The sequence below is a fragment of the Dendropsophus ebraccatus genome, chromosome 2 (assembly GCF_027789765.1).
Source record: "Dendropsophus ebraccatus isolate aDenEbr1 chromosome 2, aDenEbr1.pat, whole genome shotgun sequence".
NCBI lineage: Eukaryota > Metazoa > Chordata > Amphibia > Anura > Hylidae > Dendropsophus > Dendropsophus ebraccatus.
Window position 1 is genome coordinate 41,434,253 of NC_091455.1, and position 21,598 is coordinate 41,455,850.

Sequence of the window (21,598 nt, forward strand, 5' to 3'; positions counted from 1 at the left end):
TTTTAGGGGGAGGCACCTTGATATACTTTACTATTATATATTATATATATAATATATTATATTATATTATATTATTATATAAAGGTGTTAGTGCTGGGACTTCTACAGTGCTCATGTTATCAGAGCCATCAGGACAGCTGTATACACAGCCGCACACCTGCCACAACTGTTAACCCTCCGACTGTTGAGATCAAACCTTGTAGCCTTGATCTCCAACCCCTGCGGCATGATCGTCAGAGCTGGCATCGCTATTGAGACAGACTTGGACTGAAAAGGTCCCTAGAGCTGCCACTTGTAAAAACCTGCTAATACATTACAGTGAAATACTGCAAATATACTGTATGGCCGTATATTGTGATAAAGCAATATAGTGAATAAAAAAAAAAGGAAAAAAAAGAGAAAAAGACCACCTGGCCCATCTAATCTGCACTTTTAGTATTTCCCATTGTATTATCTGAGGATAGATATATGTTTATCCCAAGCAGTTTACATTCAGTTATTATAGATTTACCAACCACATGTACTGGAAGTTTGTTCCAAGCATCTACTACTCTTTCAGTAAAGTAATATTTTCTCAGGTTGCTTTTGATCTTTCCCCCAACTAATCTCTCACTGTGTCCTCTTGTTCTTATCTAAAGTATTATTTAAATAAATGTAATACAAAATAAAATAATGTTCTCTTTTTATAAAATAAATTTAAAGGGCAACTCCAGCGTTTTTTGTTTTTTTTTAGCTTATTTAACACACATAACAAAGTTATATAACTTTGTAATGTGTCTAAATAACCCATGTGGCTCCGATCCGCCCTTTAGCTTTGGCTGCCAAGGCATGATGGAAATTGTGGTTTTGCAACAGTTGAAGGCCTGAAGGTTTCCCATCTCTGATCTACAGTACATACTGTAGTATAATAAACTTGGATCATTGGCAAAGGGTATCACTCATCCGAGGCAAATAACCGCTGAGCGGTTATTTCACAGGTTCCCCGACAGAGGATAGGAGTCGTAGTCTCAATTACTCCAAACTTCTTTATTATGACGTTTAAAACAATAAAACGTTTCGAGGAGAATACCTCTCCATCAAATAATTAACATCATGCTAACATTGTGCTTGTACAGCCCGAACTTACAGTACTCCAGCGGGATTGCATGTCATTGGTTACATTAACCTTCCCTCTCATGGATTTAAAACTGTAAAAATGTATCCTTAACAGGCTTGTTTTCATAATTCTCCCATTTTCAAAACGGATTGATCAGGAAATATATACAAATACAAATTACATATACATATTATATACTAACAAATATATATTTCCTGATTAATCCATTTTGAAAATGGGAGAATTATGAAAACAAGCCGGTTAAGGATAAACTTTTTACTGTTTTAAATCCATGAGAGGGAAGGTTAATGTAACCAATGACATGCAATCCCGGGAGATTCGAATCCCGAATCTACCGCGCTGGAGTACTGTAAGTTCGGGCTGTACAAGCACAATGTTAGCATGATGTTAATTATCTGATGGAGAGGTATTCTCCTCGAAATGTTTTATTGTTTTAAACGTCATAATAAAGAAGTTTAGAGTAATTGAGACTACGACTCCTATCCTCTGTAGGGGAACCTGTGAAATAACCGCTCAGCGCCAGACGTCTGAATCTCCCACACATCCTGCCTTGGATGAGTGATACTGTTTGCTGATTTTTTGTCCGAATTCCTCGGATCATCAGACGGGCAGCGGGCAATACCCTAAACTCCTACAAAGCATCTGGCGGTGTCGGGCTCGTAGTGTGACCATTGAAGGTGAGCAGTACCAATTCATTTGGTATATCTTACACCTACCACTGCAGTTCCACACTATGTGCACCGGGTGCTGTGTTTTCTTTCTTTTTTTCTTAGCAAACTTGGATCATTGGCTATAGTTTTTTTTCCCTAGGAGAGAAATATTTTCTTAAAATATTGGAGAAGATTTAGCTAACTAGTGTGAGGCTGGGTTCACACTGAGCAAAACTAGCAAAATTCCACCGCGGAATGCCGTTAGCCTCCCTCTCATAATGGGAGTCTATGAGAGGCGCGCGCTTTTGCTCTGTCCGCGCTGAAGAATAAACATGCTCATTCTTCAGCGCAGAGAGACGCTGTGAGAACAGCAGCACGCACCTCCCATAGACTCACATTATGAGAGGGAGGCTAACGGCACTCTTATAAAGCATCCATATTAGGGAATAGTGTAAAAAAAAAAATAAAAAAAAAAATATATATATATATATATATATATATAAAATTATTATGTGCATTTGTACGAGCAATATTAAACAATACTATAGTGAAAGAAATTTATATAAATACTAAATAGTTATTATGAATTAGTATTATAAATATATAAATATTAATTTAGTGATAAATAAATAAATACAGACGTGTATGTGTACAGAGTATGGTGCTAAACAATCGCTGAGTGCAGTTAAATTCACCAAATCCATATTATTATGAGCATAAGAATTTATGTGAACCCGGCCTAAAGTAGAATTGGCTCAGTTGCCCCTAGCAACCAATCAGATTCCACATTTCATTTTCCAAAGCATCTGTGAGGGAAGAAAAGTGGAATCTGATTGGTTGCTAGGGGCAACTGAGCCAATCCTACTTTACTCCAGTTTGAACAATCTCCCCCATTGTTTCTTTTGTAATAATATATTATCATTCTTTGTTCAGTCTATGTTCACACACAGTAACATAATACCAAAATATGGCCACCGTTTTGAGTGAAAATAAAACATGTATAAACAGGTGGTAAAACAGGTGGTAAATAATCATCATGTTCATTTTTTTATGGTTATAATCAATTACGCCCTATATTCTATATGTTGTGTGTACTGCCAGATAACTACATTAAAAATACGGGCGTATTTTTGCCTCAAACTTACGAATGTATTTTGGCATTATTTTACTGTGTGTAACCATAGTCTTATATTAAAGGATATTGGTTTAGTTAGTGGGGTTGTAGCAGTAAAAAGTGGAAATATTTCACAGCAGTCCTTAGGGTGGACCCATATGTACACACAGTCCTACTAAAAGCTATGTAACCACAAGACTTGTGATCAGATATTAAAGGGGAATCCTGGAGGAAAAAAACCTGTTTTTAAATCAACTGGTGTCTGAAATACACTTTCATTTAAAAACCTCAAGTCTTCTAGTTATACAGACTGTTAAATTATTTCTATTAAAAAAAACAACGTAAGTCTTCTAGTACTTATCAGCTGCTATATGCCCTGCAGGAAGTGGTGCAATTTTTTCCAATCTAACAAAATGCTCTCTGCTGCTACCTCTGCCCATGTCAGGAACTGTCCAGAGCAATAGCAAATACCCATAGAAAACTTCTCCTGCTCTGGACAGTTCCTGACATGGACAGAGGTGGCAGCAGAGAGCACTGTGTCAGACTGGAAAGAATACACCACTTCCTGCAGGGCATATAGCAGCTGATAAGTACTAGAAGACTTACGTTGTTTTTTTTAATAGAAATAATTTAACAGTCTGAATAACTTCTGACACTAACTGATAAAAAAAAAATCTCCACAGTTACCCCTTTAAGAAAAAATGAGCACTGTGTCACTTGGATTATGAACTAGAGAGCTACAAGCATTGCTCCTTTGTTCTGTGCTTTGATTCACTGCAATTTTATAGAAAAGGTCTAAACAAGAATAACAATAATTACCGCTGAACAATTGAGTATTTTGCAAATACAAGCTAACCTTATTTCTTTGGCTTTTACATGTAATCAGCTCAGTTGGAACCTGTTTCAGTCCTGTAGCTGAGCCACTATACACAACACCATTCCCACCGTACATGGACGAAATATCCTAATTGCAAACACATTGTAAATGGCCACTTAAAGCGGCAGTGCTGTCCCCTGGATGCTTGATGTGTAGGTCTAATGTAGGGAATGGTAGTCTGATCACTCTTCTGTATTCTGCAGTGCTTGGATCACACATATGACATGTATGGATTAGGATAAATATACAGTAGCTTACACTCCATTCATCCAGCAAAGGCATCAATATTTTTCATCTCGGTCAGATTATGCCGCCTCTTGCTGTTTACCACCGAATAATCCAATTAGGGAACTAAATTTGGATATTATTGATATGAGAGCTAAAAAGCTACAATGCAACCTTGTAACAATCTAGGCAAATGGTATTATACATCATCCAGGTCTAGGGCAGTTAAAGGGTTAAAGGGCAGGTCTAGGGCAGTTAATGTCCGCATCCCTAGTTTTCCAGGGCAGTTAAAGGGTTAAAGGGATTGGCCACTTTATAGTGAAATTGCTTAGACTACAGTAATAATAAGTGTACTCACTGTATATACTGACAGCAGCCCCCTGTGTACCTCATATGCTAAAATCACTTCTCCAGGCTGTGTTGTCCTGCTCTGTGGTGAATTTGTCCATAAGATGGCCGACATGGAGGAGCATGTGACCATGCCCCACCCCCAATGTCCTCCATAGGCATATACAGGCTCATTGGTGGACACTGGGGGGCGGGGTATGGTTCTATGCTCCTCTATGTTGGCCATCTGATGGACAGGCTCACCACAGAGTAGGAGAGCCCAGCCTGGAGGAGGGAAGTCTGATTTTAGCTCTATGAGGTACACAGGGAGCTGCTGTAAGAATATAGAGTGAGCACAGTTACTAATACTGTACACTAAACTATTTTACTATAAAGTGGCCAACCCCTTTGAGGTTTATACTTGATGGTCTAGATAGGCAATGTAAAGGTTAATGTCATAATCCTTGTTGGGCTAGGTCACTAAAAATGTTAAATAAGTTATCCTAAATTAGAAAAATAAAATAGCTGATTTCTTCAAAAAACAGTGCCACTCCTGTCCTCAGTGTGAGTGTGGTATTACAGCTTAGCTCCAATGAATGTATGAATGATCATCTATAGGCTGGATTCACACGCTGTAACTGTGCGGCTGTATTTTTTATGCGGCTGTAAATGTGCGGGTGAAACTCCGGCCGTGGGAAAAAATAGACATGCGGCTCAAAACATACGGTCATTTACTTGGAAATCTGGTTCAACTAAAAATAACAAATAAAATCTTAAGAAAGTGATGGAAACACCTCTGGATGCATCTGGGAAAGCAGGGAACACAGTTTACATGAATTGCTATTACCGGGGTTTGCGATCCTCTGCACTATAGCCGATGTCTCTCATGGTTAATATATTGAATTAATAAAACACATTTTCTGTCTAATAAAGTCCCTTTTATTGTTCAATAATTAAATGTAAACGATTCCATCATTTTGCAATTAAATATACTGTTAAAATAAATAGATATATAAATAAATGTATATTTATATATATATTTATTTTTTGACAGTATATTGAATTGCACAATGATGGATTCGTTAGAATTAAATTATTGACCAACGAAACTGAATTTATTTAAACGAAAATGTGTTTTCTTAATTAAATATTAATTAGTACAGGAAACTCCATAAGCCGGTAATTCATATGCCGGCAATAGAGCATTCTGTACTAATCATCACTTAACTTTAATGAAAACATCAAATGTTTCTTCTAATTATGTTATGACAATAGCATTATTAGAAGAAACATTTAGAATTATATGTGCGCTCAGCTGATTGGCTGATCGGCTGAGCGCACATATAATTAGCGGGTCCGCAGCACAGTGACTTCATTGTGCTGCGGACCAGCGAAGAGGACACATCGGGACATCGGATGGTGAGTATAGAGCTCTCCCCACCCCCTCCCCAGCACTGCACCCCTCCCAGCAAGGAAGGGGGGGTCAGTTAACCCCTTCCTTGCTGGGATGGGTGCAGTCTGACATCAGTCTGGCCCCCAAGGGGTTAAGGGGGATGCAATACATCCTCCCTTAACCCCTTGGGGGCCAGACTGTAAGCAGCGATCTGTAAAGATGCTGCATACTGTAAGGAGCACAACACTGCTCACAATGATGGGTGTTGTGCTCCTGTTTGTGTGTTTTTGTGTGTTTCTCCCTTTTTGTTTTTCAGATATCGGTATCCTGGGGATTACGTCGGATTCCATGGACTACGTCGATGACCAGCGTTTTTTTTAATGTTTTTTTTAATAAAATGGTCAATGAGGGGTGTGGGGTTGTTTTTATTTGAATAAAAAAATTTGTAAACTTGTGTCTTGTCTTTATTTCTTTACTTTATAGACTTAGTAGTGGAAGCCGTCTAATAGACGGAATCCATTACTAAGTTGGGGCCTAGTGTTAGCCGGTATAAAATGGCTAACACTAACCCCCTATTATTACCCCAGTACCCAATGCCACCAGGGGTACTGGGAAGAGCCGGGTGCCAGTGGTCCTGGAGCGTCAAAATTGGCGCTCCTGGACCGGGCGGCAGCAGGCTGGTAAGATTTAGGCTGGGGAGGGCCTAAACCAATGGCTCTTCCCACCCTGGTGTTACCAGGCTGCTGTCGTTTGGTTTTTAACCCGGCTGGTTATAAAAATAGGGGGGACCCTATGCGTTTTTTTTTTTTAAAATAAATAAATAATTTTAAAAAAACACATAGGGTCCCCCCTATTTTTATAACCAGCCGGGTTAAAAACCAAACGACAGCAGCCTGGTAACACCAGGGTGGGAAGAGCCATTGGTTTAGGCCCTCCCCAGCCTAAATCTTACCAGCCTGCTGCCGCCCGGTCCAGGAGCGCCAATTTTGACGCTCCAGGACCACTGGCACCCGGCTCTTCCCAGTACCCCTGGTGGCATTGGGTACTGGGGTAATAATAGGGGGTTAGTGTTAGCCATTTTATACCGGCTAACACTAGGCCCCGACTTAGTAATGGATTCCGTCTATTAGACGGCTTCCACTACTAAGTCTATAAAGTAAAGAAATAAAGACAAGACACAAGTTTACAAATTTTTTTATTCAAATAAAAACACCCCCACACCCCTCATTGACCATTTTATTAAAAAAAACATTAAAAAAACGCTGGTCATCGACGTAGTCCATGGAATCCGACGTAATCCCCAGGATACCGATATCTGAAAAACAAAAAGGGAGAAACACACAAAAACACACAAACAGGAGCACAACACCCATCATTGTGAGCGGTGTTGTGCACCTTACAGTATGCAGCATCTTTACAGATCGCTGCTTACAGTCTGGCCCCCAAGGGGTTAAGGGAGGATGTATTGCATCCCCCTTAACCCCCTGGGGGCCAGACTGATGTCAGACTGCACCCATCCCAGCAAGGAAGGGGTTAACTGACCCCCCCTTCCTTGCTGGGAGGGGTGCAGTGCTGGGGAGGGGGTGGGGAGAGCTCTATACTCACCCCGATGTTGTCTCTTCGCTGGTCCGCAGCACAATGAAGTCACTGTGCTGCGGACCGGCTCATTATATGTGCGCTCAGCCGAACAGCCAATCAGCTGAGCGCACATATAATTCTAAATGTTTCTTCTAATAATGCTATTGTCATAACATAATTAGAAGAAACATTTGATGTTTTCATTAAAGTAAAGTGATGATTAGTACAGAATGCTCTATTGCCGGCATATGAATTAACGGCTTATAGAGCTTCCTGTACTAATTAATATTTAATTAAAAAAACACATTTTCGTTGAAATAAATACAGTTTCGTTGGTCAATAATTTATTTCTAACGAATCCATCATTGTGCAATTCAATATACTGTCAAAAAATAAATATATAGATAAATATACATTTATTTATATATCTATTTTTTTTAACAGTATATTTAATTGCAAAATGATGGATTCGTTAGAAATAAATTATTGATCAACGAAAGTGTCTTGATTACAAAGAAAATGTGTTTGATTAATTTAATATATTAACTATTAGAGGCATCGGCATTCGGCATCATTGCCGGCTATTTTTGAAGTACTCCGTACGGACCGCCTGTCAATCCACGGCCGCATATTCAGCCGCAAACAATGGTCTTGTTCATTTTTTACGGGTCCGTTTACGATAGGGCCGTAGATTCATACATAGTGTGCACTGTGCAGCCGCATATCCTATACTTCCAAGCATACACACGAACCACCAAAAATACCGCCGCACAATTACAGCCGCAAATACAGCCGCACTCTTACAACGTGTGAATCGAGCCATAGTCTGTATGTTTAAAGAGCTTATCTAGTCAAAATCTTTTTTTTTTTTCTCTTTTCAGTCTGGTACAGCGCTCTCTGCTGCCACCTCTGTCCATGTCAGGAACTGTCCAGAGCAGTAGCAAATCCACACAGAAATCCTCTCCTGCTCTGGACAGTTCCTGTCTCCGACAGAGGTGTCAGCAGAGAGCACTGTGTCAGACTGAGAAGAAAACAACTAAAGATGAGCGAACCTGGAGCATGCTCGAGTCCATCCGAACCCAAACTTTCGGCATTTGATTAGCGGTGGCTGCTGAAGTTGGATAAAGCCCTAAGGCTATGTGGAAAACATGGATATAGTCATTGGCTGTATCCATGTTTTCCAGACAACCTTAGAGCTTTATCCAACTTCAGCTGCCCCCCACTAATCAAACGCCAAACGATCGGGTTCGGATGGACTCGAGCATGCTCGAGGTTCGCTCATCTCTAAAAACAACACTTCCTGCAGGACATACAGCAGTGGATAAGTACAGGAACACTTGAGTTTTTTTTAAATAGAAGTAAATAACAAATCTATATAGCTTTCTGTAATCAGTTGACTTGAAAGAAAAATATTTTCGCTGGCTAACCCCTTTAACCACTGAGCCAGATATTTATCACTTATCCTTGGTGACAAGGTATAATGTTAGAATACCCCTTTAAATCATCAGCTGGTGAGATTGACAAGGTGTTTACTTACTGTCTGGAGTCTTTCTACGTCTCCCCTGCCATCAGGACTAATTTTTCATTATTGTGCAAATGAACAAATAAAGCAAATGCCTGCAAGTCATAATTCAGTCAACATGCTATGCTAATCAGGATAAAATAACACCATTAGTGATCAATTAAACAGCATAGACTCAACTGGGAAAAGCTGTTACTTTGCTGGCAAGGCCCTTCACACTGGCATTTCTATTAGAGAATCATTTCAGCCACTATAATAACAATTTCTTCCAGGAAAAACAACTTGGAGACAGACACTTCACATGGAAATTGGATTTGATGGACTGAGATGCTGGCGCTTTAAAGAGTCCAGGTATAATAACAGCGGCAGCCGAGAAATCATGCCTAAACAAACAATAGGACAATTTTTAGAAACACTTAACTTCCTCTCTGAGGAAAAACAAATACGCTTTGCTTTGCTAGCAAACACATATTCTATTACTTCCAATGTAAGGTGATTTATTTTTTCAATTACTTTAGAGCATTTTTCTAGTGGAGTTTTTTTTTTTTTATGCTGTAATTTATTTCTGGATCCCATCACAATTTCTATTTTTATTGATGATTTCAGGAGAATCATGTTTAAACCCCCGGAAAAAAACAAAACAAAACACCAATACTTTTTGCAAATCCAGGTCGACGTATTACAGACAAGATTCAGCTTTCCAATAATGGTAAATTCAAACTCGACATGAAAAGTTATTTTTCCACAGGGTGCTATAGAATTGATGATATTCTGCTTATCCTTTAGGTCACTGTGCCTGGGAAAGGTAGACATGAGACGCACCGATTTTCTGAATCGGCAAAAAGAGAAAAAAATTTTTTGGGTTTTTTTTTCTGTTCTAGGGTAAAGAAGGAAATAATCAGGTCCTTAGAAACATGAGAGCAGTGATCTGTTTGGTTATGATTAGAGATGGTGGAATCCATTTTGTAAAAATCTAATTAGTTTTGAACTTCACAAAAAATTCTAAATCGTTACGGACAATTTGCTCATAGAGGAAAAGGAGCAATTGTTAAAGGATTTGGCCACTTTATAGTAAAATAGTTCAGTGTACAGTATTAGTAAGTGTACTCCTTGTATATACTGACAGGAGCTCCCTGTGTACCTCAGAGAGCTAATATCAGACTCCCCTCCTCCAGGCTGTGCTGTCCTGCTCTGTTGTGATTCTGTCCATAAGATGGCCGACATGGAGGAGCATGTGACCATGCCCTGCCCCCAGTGTTCTCTATAGACATATACAGGCTCAGTGGTGGACACTGGGGGTGGGGCATGGTCACATGGTCAGCTCTATGAGGTACACAGGGAGCTGCTGTTAGTATATACAGTGAGTACACTTACTATTACTGTACAATGAACTATTATACTATAAAGTGGCCAACCCCTTTTAAGAAAAAAAGTCCCTGTTTATGTACACAGGGAGGCCTAGAGGTCAGTGGTTATGTAGTATCCAGCTTACACTCAGGGTGCTATTAGACAAAATTATTTTTCATTTTCTTCACATAATGATAAACAATTGCAAACAAGCACTTTTACAAGCGACCTGAAATCTTTCACCATAACACATAGAATGATAGTCATTAGGATCATTATGTATATACTCTAGTAGACAAACAATAATAATAAGGGACAAACAATGTGTACATAAACCAAAGATTTGCACATGATTAGCTCAAAAGATGCAATCAACGACATATGAACAAACACCAACAAATTTTCCTTGGTCGTTTGATCATTGCCTGCATACAGACTATCACTTAAATTCGAATGATTTAATGACTTTTTAATGATAATCTTTCCATGTAATAGGGTCCTTACAGTACTATACATCCAGCCAACATGTAAGACTGCTTAGTGTACTTTCCAAGGGTGCGTTCACACGTACAGGATCCGCAGCGGATTTCACGCAATGATTGGCTGATGGGGAACAAGGAGAGCTGAGAGCCTCACACATAGCCGCGGCGCCGAGCAGGTAATGTATGTTCCGGGCCGGGGACTGCGAGCGTCGGGGGGGTTAAAGGGGCCGGGTTACATATCTGCAGTGGGATGAAATCCGATGCGGATCCTGTACGTGTGAATGCACCCCAAAAGCGTTTGACAGCAGTCCTTGCCCCTATAGATAGTTTGTATTTGCAGGGAAGTTTGTGCACTTCTGAAATGGTATGCAACTATGAAATGAATCTGGCAACAAGGTTTGCAAAATCAGACTAAAGAGATTTGCTCATCTCTAGTTGGGACTGACAATTACTTTGTAATTTTAAAACCTTGGGTAGTAAAATAATGATTGCAGCTCACCCATATAGGCAGTCCTGAAAGTCAAGTATCTGGCTTAAAGTCATTTTCACTATCCTCAGACATATCAAAAGTTGCTGTTTGTACTGGGTATCAGCTGCAATCCAGAAATACAGCTAAGGGGAGGGAGCAGCAGAGTACTTTGCTCCCCACATTGCAGGGACATCTAACTCAGGATTTAAAGGAAATAACCAAAAATACTTTAAGGACTTATTTGACGGCAAGCAAGTACAGATAACTTTACACTTAGGGTAAATTCATCAAGTTTAAGGCCATGTTCACATTGCGTATAACACCAGCCGTTCTGTGACCTGGATGGGTCACAAAACGGCCGATGTTACTGAGGATCCTCCCAATATTCGTATAGTCGAACGAATATCGAATCCCATTATAGTCTATGGGAGAAAAATACTTGGGACCTGGAAATCAATATTCGACCACTAGGTCACCAAGTGCTCAATGAAACCTCAGGAAATGATGCCAACACCTTTGGAATGTATAAGGGACACCAGGGGAAGCATGCCTGGGTACATGAATGTAAAGTAGAAGCATACGTTTCGGTCTAGCAGTATGCACTTGCGTATGTATCAAGTCAGGTGCAGTGTAAAATACGTAATAACGAAAATTAATTATAACTACAAATCAGCAGGATAACAGGTATAATCCCACACTCACAGTATACAGAAGTATACCGCATATATAATTGGTTTTTACAACAATAAAATTAAAGGGCTGGTCAACGCCTTTACAGGATGCAGACTGCGCAAATCAGTAGTAGTAAGATAACAGGTATTATCACACACTCACAGTATACAGCCGTATCCTGGATATATAATTGTTTTTACAACAATAAAATTAAAGGGCTGGTCAACGCCTTTACAGGATGCAGACTGTGCAAATCAGTAGTAGCAAGATAACAGGTATTATCCCACACACACAGTATACAGCTGTATACACTATCAGTAGATGTCTGAACATACTGCCTGTCTCACAACAGCTTTTAAATATACTGTATGATTTTTATACTTTTAGCCCTTACAAGGGCTTATGGAGGTCCCTCCCTATCTAACTTCACCTAAAAGCTTTCTCTCCCTGGTATAAAGCCTGTCCCTCTCTAGCTCCAACCAGCAAGTGACACAAATCTGAAATCACTATTCTTATATTCAGGAGGTGACGTAGTTTAGACCGCCAATCACAGTTGGAGTTTTTTTTTAAAGTCCTGCCTATTCCTAGTACCTGTCCCTTCCCCCTGCATGTTTATTGGCTGGAAAATAGCGCCAGAGGATGTGGGAGAGTGAATGAAATTTTTATTGCGTTATCGTTCGAATATTCGAACGCAATTGAACAGCACAAATAGCGTACTATTCGATCGAAAAGCTATTCGATCAAATACTGTTTGCTCATCACTAATTATTTTTACTGTTGTTGATGTTGTTGTTGTAATTATAATATTACATTACACAAAAGAAGACATTGAACGTTGAGTATCTAGTACACAGAAGTCTACATAACCAGGGAGCTGTTCTTGGTGCTGAAACTGCCAACTGTGTTGTAGATGAACTTTGCAAATAAAGAGCCGCCTTTGCCCCTGCCCCATCTGTGCAAAGCTGCACTGAGAAAAAATGATCTATAAGTGAAAGGCCATACCTCATGCTGCCTTTTCTCTGGGTGTATTGGGAGGCTGTGATCTTAATGGCAGGTTCTAATAAGTCATAGTACCTCAGTATATGCAAATAATCTGTAGGACTCAATATATATTTTGCAGGTTGCATTCCATGATAGGTATTGTTCTTCTAGGCATTTATTAAAATCTAAGTAAAACAAAAACTGGTGTAACCTACCCACCAATGACAGCTCAGCTTTCATTTTACAAGAGCTCATTAAGATAAAAAAAATAATAGTGATTGGTTTTTACGGGCAAAGGGTACCAGTTTTTGTTTTATACAGATTTTATACAGATTGTTACTATTGGCCCCTAATTTAGAATATTGTTTTTTATATATAGTTTTATATAAGATTGCATATACAGGTATATGCATTTTGTAGAAATCTGAGTGCTGAGCTGACAATGCACTGATACAGTATTTATTAGCGTTATTGTGCAAGTTTTTTTTTTTTTTCTGCAATTACATTAAATTAAATAGAGTGCCTGAATTCCATTTTTATTAAGCTTTGCTCATTTTTTTCTGACAAACATAAAAAGGGCTTTGAGGTCAAAAATATAGAAAACTAGTAATGTGCAAAGAGATGTAAGACCTGCATTAGCTTAAGGCTGTGCCATATTTCTCAGCCAGGCATCAGTGATTATGCCCCAATATATTAAAATGAGGACAATAATTTTTGGGCACTGAAAGGATTTCTTCAGTGATACATAAAAAAGTTACTCAATTGCCCAATACTTTAAAGGGGTATTCCGGCGGAAATATTTTTCTTTTAAATCAATTGGTTTCAGAAAGTTATATATTATAGATTTGTACTTTGCTTCTATTTAAAAAAAATATCCAGTCTTCCAGGACTTATCAACTAATACAATAGGAAGGAAGTAATTTATTCTTTCCAGTCTGACACAGTGCTCTTTGCTGCCACCTCTGTCCAAGATAGGAACTGACATGGACAGAGGTGGCAGCAGAGAGCAGTGCGTCAGATTGGAGAGAATACTTCACTTCCTGCAGGACATACAGCAGCTGATAAGTAGTGGAAGACTGGAGATTTTTAAACAGATGTAAAACACAAATCTATATAACTTTCTGACACCAATTGATTTGAAACAATAAGATTTCTGCCAGAGAAACCCTTTAAAGGGGTTTTCTGCTTAAACAAAACTTTTAATATGTTACTGCCCTTGGGGCGAACATACTGTAACAAACAGGCTATTCTCACTTCTCTATGCTCCCCCAGTGTCCTCCTATGTTATCTTTGGGTCCTGTCTGAATGATCTTGCCCCCAATTCTGAGACAAACTCATCTCGGAGGTGACAGCTCCCTCAGTCAATCACTAGCTGAGATGGGACAAAGCCATTGGAAACACCGGGGGAGCATGAAAAGGTAAGAGTAGTCTCTTTGTTATGTACTCCCCATAGTCAGCAACATATTTAAAGTTTCGTTATAAGTAAAAAAAATAAATAAATAAATAAAAATCACTGCACACTACATTGCTGACATCCATCACACAAAGTAGGGAACCTATAAAACTTGAACCCCACCCCTGCCATTAATACAATTCAACATTTGATTATATAAACCATATAAAATTATGTAAACCATATAAAGTATACATATAAACTATACATTATACCCCCAGATAAATTATACATTTATACCAATATAAATCAGCACTGACATCCGACATTAGTGAAAATATCTATTTATTTCCTCATAATTCTTGGGAAAAGCTTAGCTTGTTGCATTATGGAAGAATAAATACATATATTTTACATAATTTCCCCATATTTTTGGATACTGTGTTTTCCTTCATGTATTTTACGACCAGTTTAGAAATGGATAGGGACAGAGTGTTTGTAAGCCGTCTGCATATCTCAGGTACTATCTATTCAGAACAGTATCTAAACTGAGGTGCAGGTCAGATAGGCTGAACACCATTATACCAGGTGGCTTACATGTAATGTCGCTGTTCCATATAGTATTCCGGAACAAGAACTCGGCAGCTGTGTGCGTGCTGCCAAGGCCGGAGAGCTGTGTACAACTACTATATACAAGTCGGCAATTCACTTAGAATTCAGCACATTTACCAATTGTTCCTACAGACAATAAACCCACAAAAACAAATGGTCAAATGTGAATGGTAATAACAATGAATAATTCATCGAGTATCTGCAGACTGAATCAAGATTTAATGTGTACTTCACAATACAAAATAATGGCATGAAAGTGGTTACCAATCCTTTTCAGGCTCATGAAAAGACAGCCGTGTTCTAAACAATCACAATTTATTCGCTTTGAGCAGACAGGATAGGAAAAAGAGATCTATATAGTATGTCACATATTTATACATAAACAAGCGCGCAGGACACTCCGCCATTAATTATTTATGGCTTCAATAGATTCGGCCTGGCAGGTTCCTTCTTATTGGAAAAATATAATGTAGTCGCTTCATACCGGCTAAGGCTTCTATCATCTCTGGATAAATAACACACTAAATGGCTTCAAGACGAGGAATGTGTTTATTGGCTTAAAGTTATCGGGAATAATAGGCAATTTTAGCAATGTGATTACATTTATCTATAGATGTTAACGCTAACACCACATACAGTAGGTTCAGAGAAGCACTCGCCGCTCACAGACATGTTAAGTGTGATCTCTATTCCCAGCGCAATTGAATTTGTGGCGATAAAGAAAGCATCTAGAAGCATCTTGGCTGAATACATAGTTACAGATAAGAAAATATCCCGAAAGCCAGGCTTAAACTTAAGCACTTCTCTAAATGTTCAAATGCTACTAGGGCCAGCCTAGGAAAGCAACCTTTCTAATAGTCATAGGTGATGATAGCTCGAGCAGGTTCTTTATTTGCCAACAAGGTGTTTTAAAGGGGTCAATTAAAGGCGGTGTAAATGTATATATATATATATATATATATATATATATATATATATAAATTAAAAAAAAAGAGATACTCACTTCCCCCTGTCCCCTGTAGCTACCATTTAGCTGACTTTAGCTCTTTCCTGCAACTTCTTGTCTCTTTGATTCATTGTTTCCAACAGGAACAGAACTGCTCAACTAATCACTGAGCAAATAGGGACAGTGCCAGAAACTATGATTGGCTGAATGGGGAAATTCCTGAAAAATTGTTGACATGAAGAGAAGAAGAGAAGACAGCTACTCTGATCATAGTAGGTATCTATTCTTTTTATTTTCAAATCACACCTAGTTCCCTATGCCACAAATAAAGTGAATATACCATCAGGTACATTCGCTTTAAGTGTTGAATATGAATAGAATGGGACCGATGCAGGCAAGCTGTTGCCCCGGTCCTTTTTTTTTTTAACAATGGCCCAGTTCCCGCGCACAGCAGCAGTCTGTAACCGAGCACCGGCTCGGACTAAAGCACTGGAGGAAAACCTGCCCCTCTATGATGCGGCTCCATGGTTGTTTCGCCACACCGGGCTTGTCCGTCTCAGTGCTTCAGCCCGGGTCAGTGCCATTCTATTCATAGGCGACACTTAAAGTGAATATACTGTACCTGATGGTACATTCGCTTATATCCCTGTATTCCCACACCAACCCTTTTAATCCAAGAGTTATGAAAAGAAGATAGAGTCAAACAAGCACCAAGTGGTTAGTTGTGCTGTACTATTAATAAACTCCAGAAGGGGGCCCTATTTTGATCTTTGCTATGGTACCATCTTATCTGTATTTATGACGCTAAGCCTGATACAATTATCATTATTATTTTGTCCAATTATTATTATTATTATTATTATTATTTTGTCCAAAGAAAAGTTGGGCCAGCAAATGGTGCATAAATATGCCTTAATACTTTTTTTCTTCTTTGAGGCCATGGTACATGGAATTTGCAGGTCCACGTTAAAGAATTTTTTCAGGATTTTCTGAAAATTAACTAAAGACTGAAACTTGGCTTTCCTAGGCCAGTTTCTCTGATATCACATACATTGTTCATGTTATTCTGCAGCCATTAACCAATTTCAACTCTCTATTCCTGCCTATATTGGGCATAACCGCTGAAGACAGTGATTTGCTGTCAATGAGAATGTGTGTTATACACATAGTAAAGCACTAAGAAGACATAATATGACACTGACGGGAGCACATAGCATGATTCTGCAGGGTGTAACAAGGTGAGCTTTGTAAATACAAAGACCTGGACCTGACAAAAAGTTAATCTCGAAATTTGTTGTCTAAATAAAGTTGCCATTCCAAGATTGCGACGCCTATCATCCTTTGGATCAAAGTATTTAGGCAGTCTGCCAATGAGCTCCCATGGTATCCTTCAACTCTCCTTTACCACTGAACCTCTATTGATGCTAAAGTTCTTTTTTTTTTTTCCAAATTTTTTATTGTGATCAAGAAAAAATAAAAGAACATCTTCCAGAAAAGTAATAATAACAATTAGGACACGCAGGTCCTAGCACCAAGTACATTGATGCTAAAGCTCTTATGATCTACATAGTAGTGCAATTCAATGATTTAAAATTAATCCTTACAACCTAATCATAAAACTACATCTCATGATACCAGAAAATTGATCATGTAAAGTATGTTATTTTTTAGTAGATGTATTATAAAATATTATAAATAAACAGTAACATTATTGTCCCCTGTCATTGGTAAAAACACTTAAAAACAGGTCATCTGAAATTGTGTCACTTGCCCTATATCCATATTTTTATTATTTTTCACAATCGCACAGGAGACTTCAATATCTTTAGCTTTTTTCCGATAACTCAGTGTCTAACACAGTCACACACAGTATACGATCACTGTATGAGTTGATCACTTACCTTTTTAGAATCCCCACTTGTTAGAACTTTTTCACTCGAGAATCCAGTTTATCCCAACACAAGTTCAACTCTATGTCCCAAATAACCTACAAAAACAACAAAAAAAAAAAGAATTAATAATATTGTATATTGACTAGTAGTCAATAAATTATGCACAATATTGTATTTGCTACTGTGGCATTTTTCTAGGTTTATGATCATCTGTTTAGGGTATCAGTTTCATACCATTTTAACTATTTTGTACAATGTTACTGCTACAACTGGTAAAATCTTTCTCCATATATTTCATGTAGTTTCAACCCTGCAGCTACATGTATTTAGATTTCTGTTAGAGAGCACCTGTGGCTAAAAAAAAATCAAAAAAAAAAATCAACATTTTATATAATTTTGTAGCCACTGGCTACTGGAGCCGATTCCATTACTATTTTCATTGTTATTTTGCCTCTCCTGTTACCAATATAAATTTATATAAATTTTTATATTTAGCTGTATTTTTTTCTCTAAATAATCAGGAGGGCATAAATCACACCCCTTCAATCACAAAATTACACCCTCTAAAGCTCCTTAACACCTCTCAGTGCAATTCATGCCCACTAAGCAATATAATTGCATCCCCTGCTTCATACCCCATCTGCTTCATCCCCGAAGCAGATATTCGATCGAATATTCGATCCCATTAAAGTCAATGGGAACAAGTATTCGATTATTGAAAAACTGAATACTACTTATGTGGTTTAGGCCTGTTATCCAATTATTTGATATAATCGATAGAGTATTTTCCGGCAGAGTTGGCTGGGATCAACTTTTACCCTACGTGAGGTATATCACCACGTCACTTTCTACTGCTACACTTACCACCAAGGGAACAAAATATCCATTTAATCCTCCTTAGGCTATACCTCTGAGGTTAAGGATACATAAGAAACTGTGAATTCTGAAAATTAAACTAATAATATATTTACAATGTACCATAATAGAGAAAATATAAAAATAAACTAAGACTTCAAAACTTTTCTGGTGTTTTTATTCATTCTTGCCTAAAATGAAAGGCTACATTTACACGTCCATTTGTTTACAAGGATGAAAATCTGGATTCTCTAATTTTTATCTGCAATTCGCAAAAAAAAAAAAAAAAAACCTTCCGTATTGCATCCATAGTGTCATACTGTCCCCACCCCCCAAAAAAGGTCTTATGGTCTTCTGGGGTCCATTTTTCAGTCATTTCTATCAGGCAGGATATTTTTGGCATGGCATTTACAGGTGGTTTGGCGGACGGTTTTGCAGATTGAAAAATTACTCTCCGCAAATTTTTCACTCTCTATAGACCTCTATGGGGGTGTCCGTTCCATAATCACAGACCACATTACAACATGTCCTATTTTTTTTTCGTCACGGATTGCAGATCCGCAAATTTACTGGATGTATGAATACACCTATTGAAATTAATGGGTTTTAATGTATCCAGTATTTCCACGTCCATGAAAATGGATGAAAAATACTGAAGTGTGATTGTAGCCTTGGAAGTCTTGGATACAGCGGTAGTAAACAATCTTCAAAAATTATGAACTTTTTGTTTGTCCTACTTAACTATATTTTTTCTTCACTTAGATTTTATTTTCCAATCAATATACAATCACATCATAAAAAGCAGACATATCAAACCCCCCGCCCCCACGGTCCCCCTAGTAATACTCACTTAACTAGTTCACCTCCCTTATTATTGTCATAATACTAACTCTTATCTACAACATCATGCTCTGTAGTTCCCCCCTGTCTGCCACCCATAGAGCGGGCGCCACTTCAGGTTACATTAGACACCTATATTTCCCATTCCACCAGGTACAGTGACAATTGCACTACCAAATACCCTTGCCCTAATTGTCCGGAGGAGGAAAATGAAAAAACAAAACAAAAAAAACCCCATAAAACTATTTGCCAGATTTTTAAGTCTTCCAATGGGAGTTCCATTCAACCTAACCCTTTTTATATTCCAGTTTAGCCCATTAAGTATACTCTCTATTTTTTTTTTAAATATTGATCGCCCTAACCAAATTGGAGCAGCTTTTAAAATATACAGCAACTGGGGTAACCATATAATTTTACTTAACCATATTATTATATGCAACCAGCAGAGGTATTATCCCCCATCGGACTCAGCAGGGGATCCACAGTATGTAGTCATCTGACTTGATCCTTTCTCAGAGTAAATAATTAAAGGAAAATAAAAAATTATAAGGAAATGACCATAAAATCCAGAGAATGGTATTTATTACATTAAGCGATATTCAGACTACCCATTAGCACATTGGCATGTGGCAGGATTACTTCTGAATAGTGGTCAATGGCATCATTATGGTAAGTAATAATGGTGAATGGGATAAATAATTTCGGAATGCTTTGCAATTCAGCTTTTGTCTTTTATACATTGCCACATAATATATGCATAATAAACATCCGCTGGGCATGTTTGTAAGTTAAATATTTGGTTCTCTACAATGAGAACACATTTCCTATATTTTCAGTTCAACACGAGGAAAGAGAACAATTGTAGTTCTCTGTCGGAACCTGCCACTGATGAATGCCTTGGAATGGAATGAATTTCCATAATCCTTATATTTGAAATCTTGCCATGAGAAGGAATATTCTATTTGCTGTGCATTATTTTAATTTATTGAATGATGAAATTGTTTTCCTGCGGAGGGTACGGATTCCGGGCAGATTTACACTTTGCTAATTCCTACAAGCTAACTTTCTACAAGAGCTTTTCGTAAGAGACTTAGAGTGGGTAATATTTAGAAAAGATTAATATTGTATGCCTATTGTTGAGGTCATAATACACCTAGGTGACTGGCTGAATAGCTTAAATCTTTTCCTAGGTACCATTCACTTCTAAAATGGGAAGTGTAAGGGTAACATTTGATTTGTTAAAATGTATTTATAAGGCTTAAATCTAAGCTATACTTTTATATATTACACTAAGCCTCCGTCTGCCAGTAGTTTATATCCAAAATGTGCAGCAATAAAAGGATTAGCGAGTATACTGAACTATTTTTTTTCGATTTTTTTCTACTTTGTTCCATTTACTATAAATAGTAATTTTCCTTAATTTAATAGATTATAGCTGCCACTAAAGTCGGACTTCTGGGAATGCCAACATGTTTTCCTTGATTGGAGACTTATTGTAAGTTTGCTTATCTCTAGTGATAACCAATTACACTCATAGGATATTCCATCAATTTATTAAACGGGACAACCGCTTTTTGCTGCCAAAGGTTCCAGGGCACTAATTTGCACCAAATCATAATTAAAGTTCATACTAGCCACATATGAAACGTATCAGAAAAATCTCAGTCCTTCAAATGTTAATAAAGATTATAAACACAAGTTCCTTAAGGCAACATGACCTACTTGTACATGACTGTTCTGTTAAGGGGGCATGGAGCTGGCTTCATTCCCAGCGGTTTCTAGGTGGCCACTAATAGCCATCCGAAAGTGATCTCGGTGCCAGCTATTTAAAAGTTGTTGTCAGTACTGACAGAGGCTTTTAAATGGTTTTGCTTCACCTCATTGGTGGTGCAGTCGTTTGGATAATTTCCTTGCAACATAATTGCAGGGAACTGCTTCGTTGTAATGTCAGCCAGAGGATCTTGCTTGGTCTCCATGGCTGTCCTAACTCAGCTATTAATACAGTCTGCCTATTGCAGGAGCTAATGGATCAATGCAGTACATATGCACTGCATTAATCTTTATGAACAGTTAATTGATTTAATTAAAAAATGTTGTTGTTTTTTTAAATATAAATAAATCTCACCCATGATAAACACTTAAATAAAATGAGGCTATGTTCACACTACGTAAAACTACGGCTGTAGTTTTTGCAGCAGAACTACGGCCGTAGTTTTGCGGTGTGGAACATAGCTTATTCTCAATGGGATCCCGGCCGGAGCATACACACATCGTATACGCTCCGGCCGGGATCTGTGCGGCCCCGC

The 21,598-nt window shown here is 38.2% G+C and overlaps 1 protein-coding gene across 4 annotated transcripts in view; it reads right to left on the bottom strand.

Annotated features, from left to right (window-relative positions):
* RALYL (RALY RNA binding protein like) overlaps nt 1-21,598 on the bottom strand; it is a 492,568-nt gene that overhangs the window by 314,333 nt on the left and 156,637 nt on the right. For all 4 annotated transcript variants that reach the window (XM_069957428.1, XM_069957429.1, XM_069957426.1 and 1 more), the window contains one exon: nt 17,607-17,692. The gene's annotated coding sequence lies outside the window, so the exon portion shown is untranslated. The remainder of the gene's footprint in view (nt 1-17,606; nt 17,693-21,598) is intronic.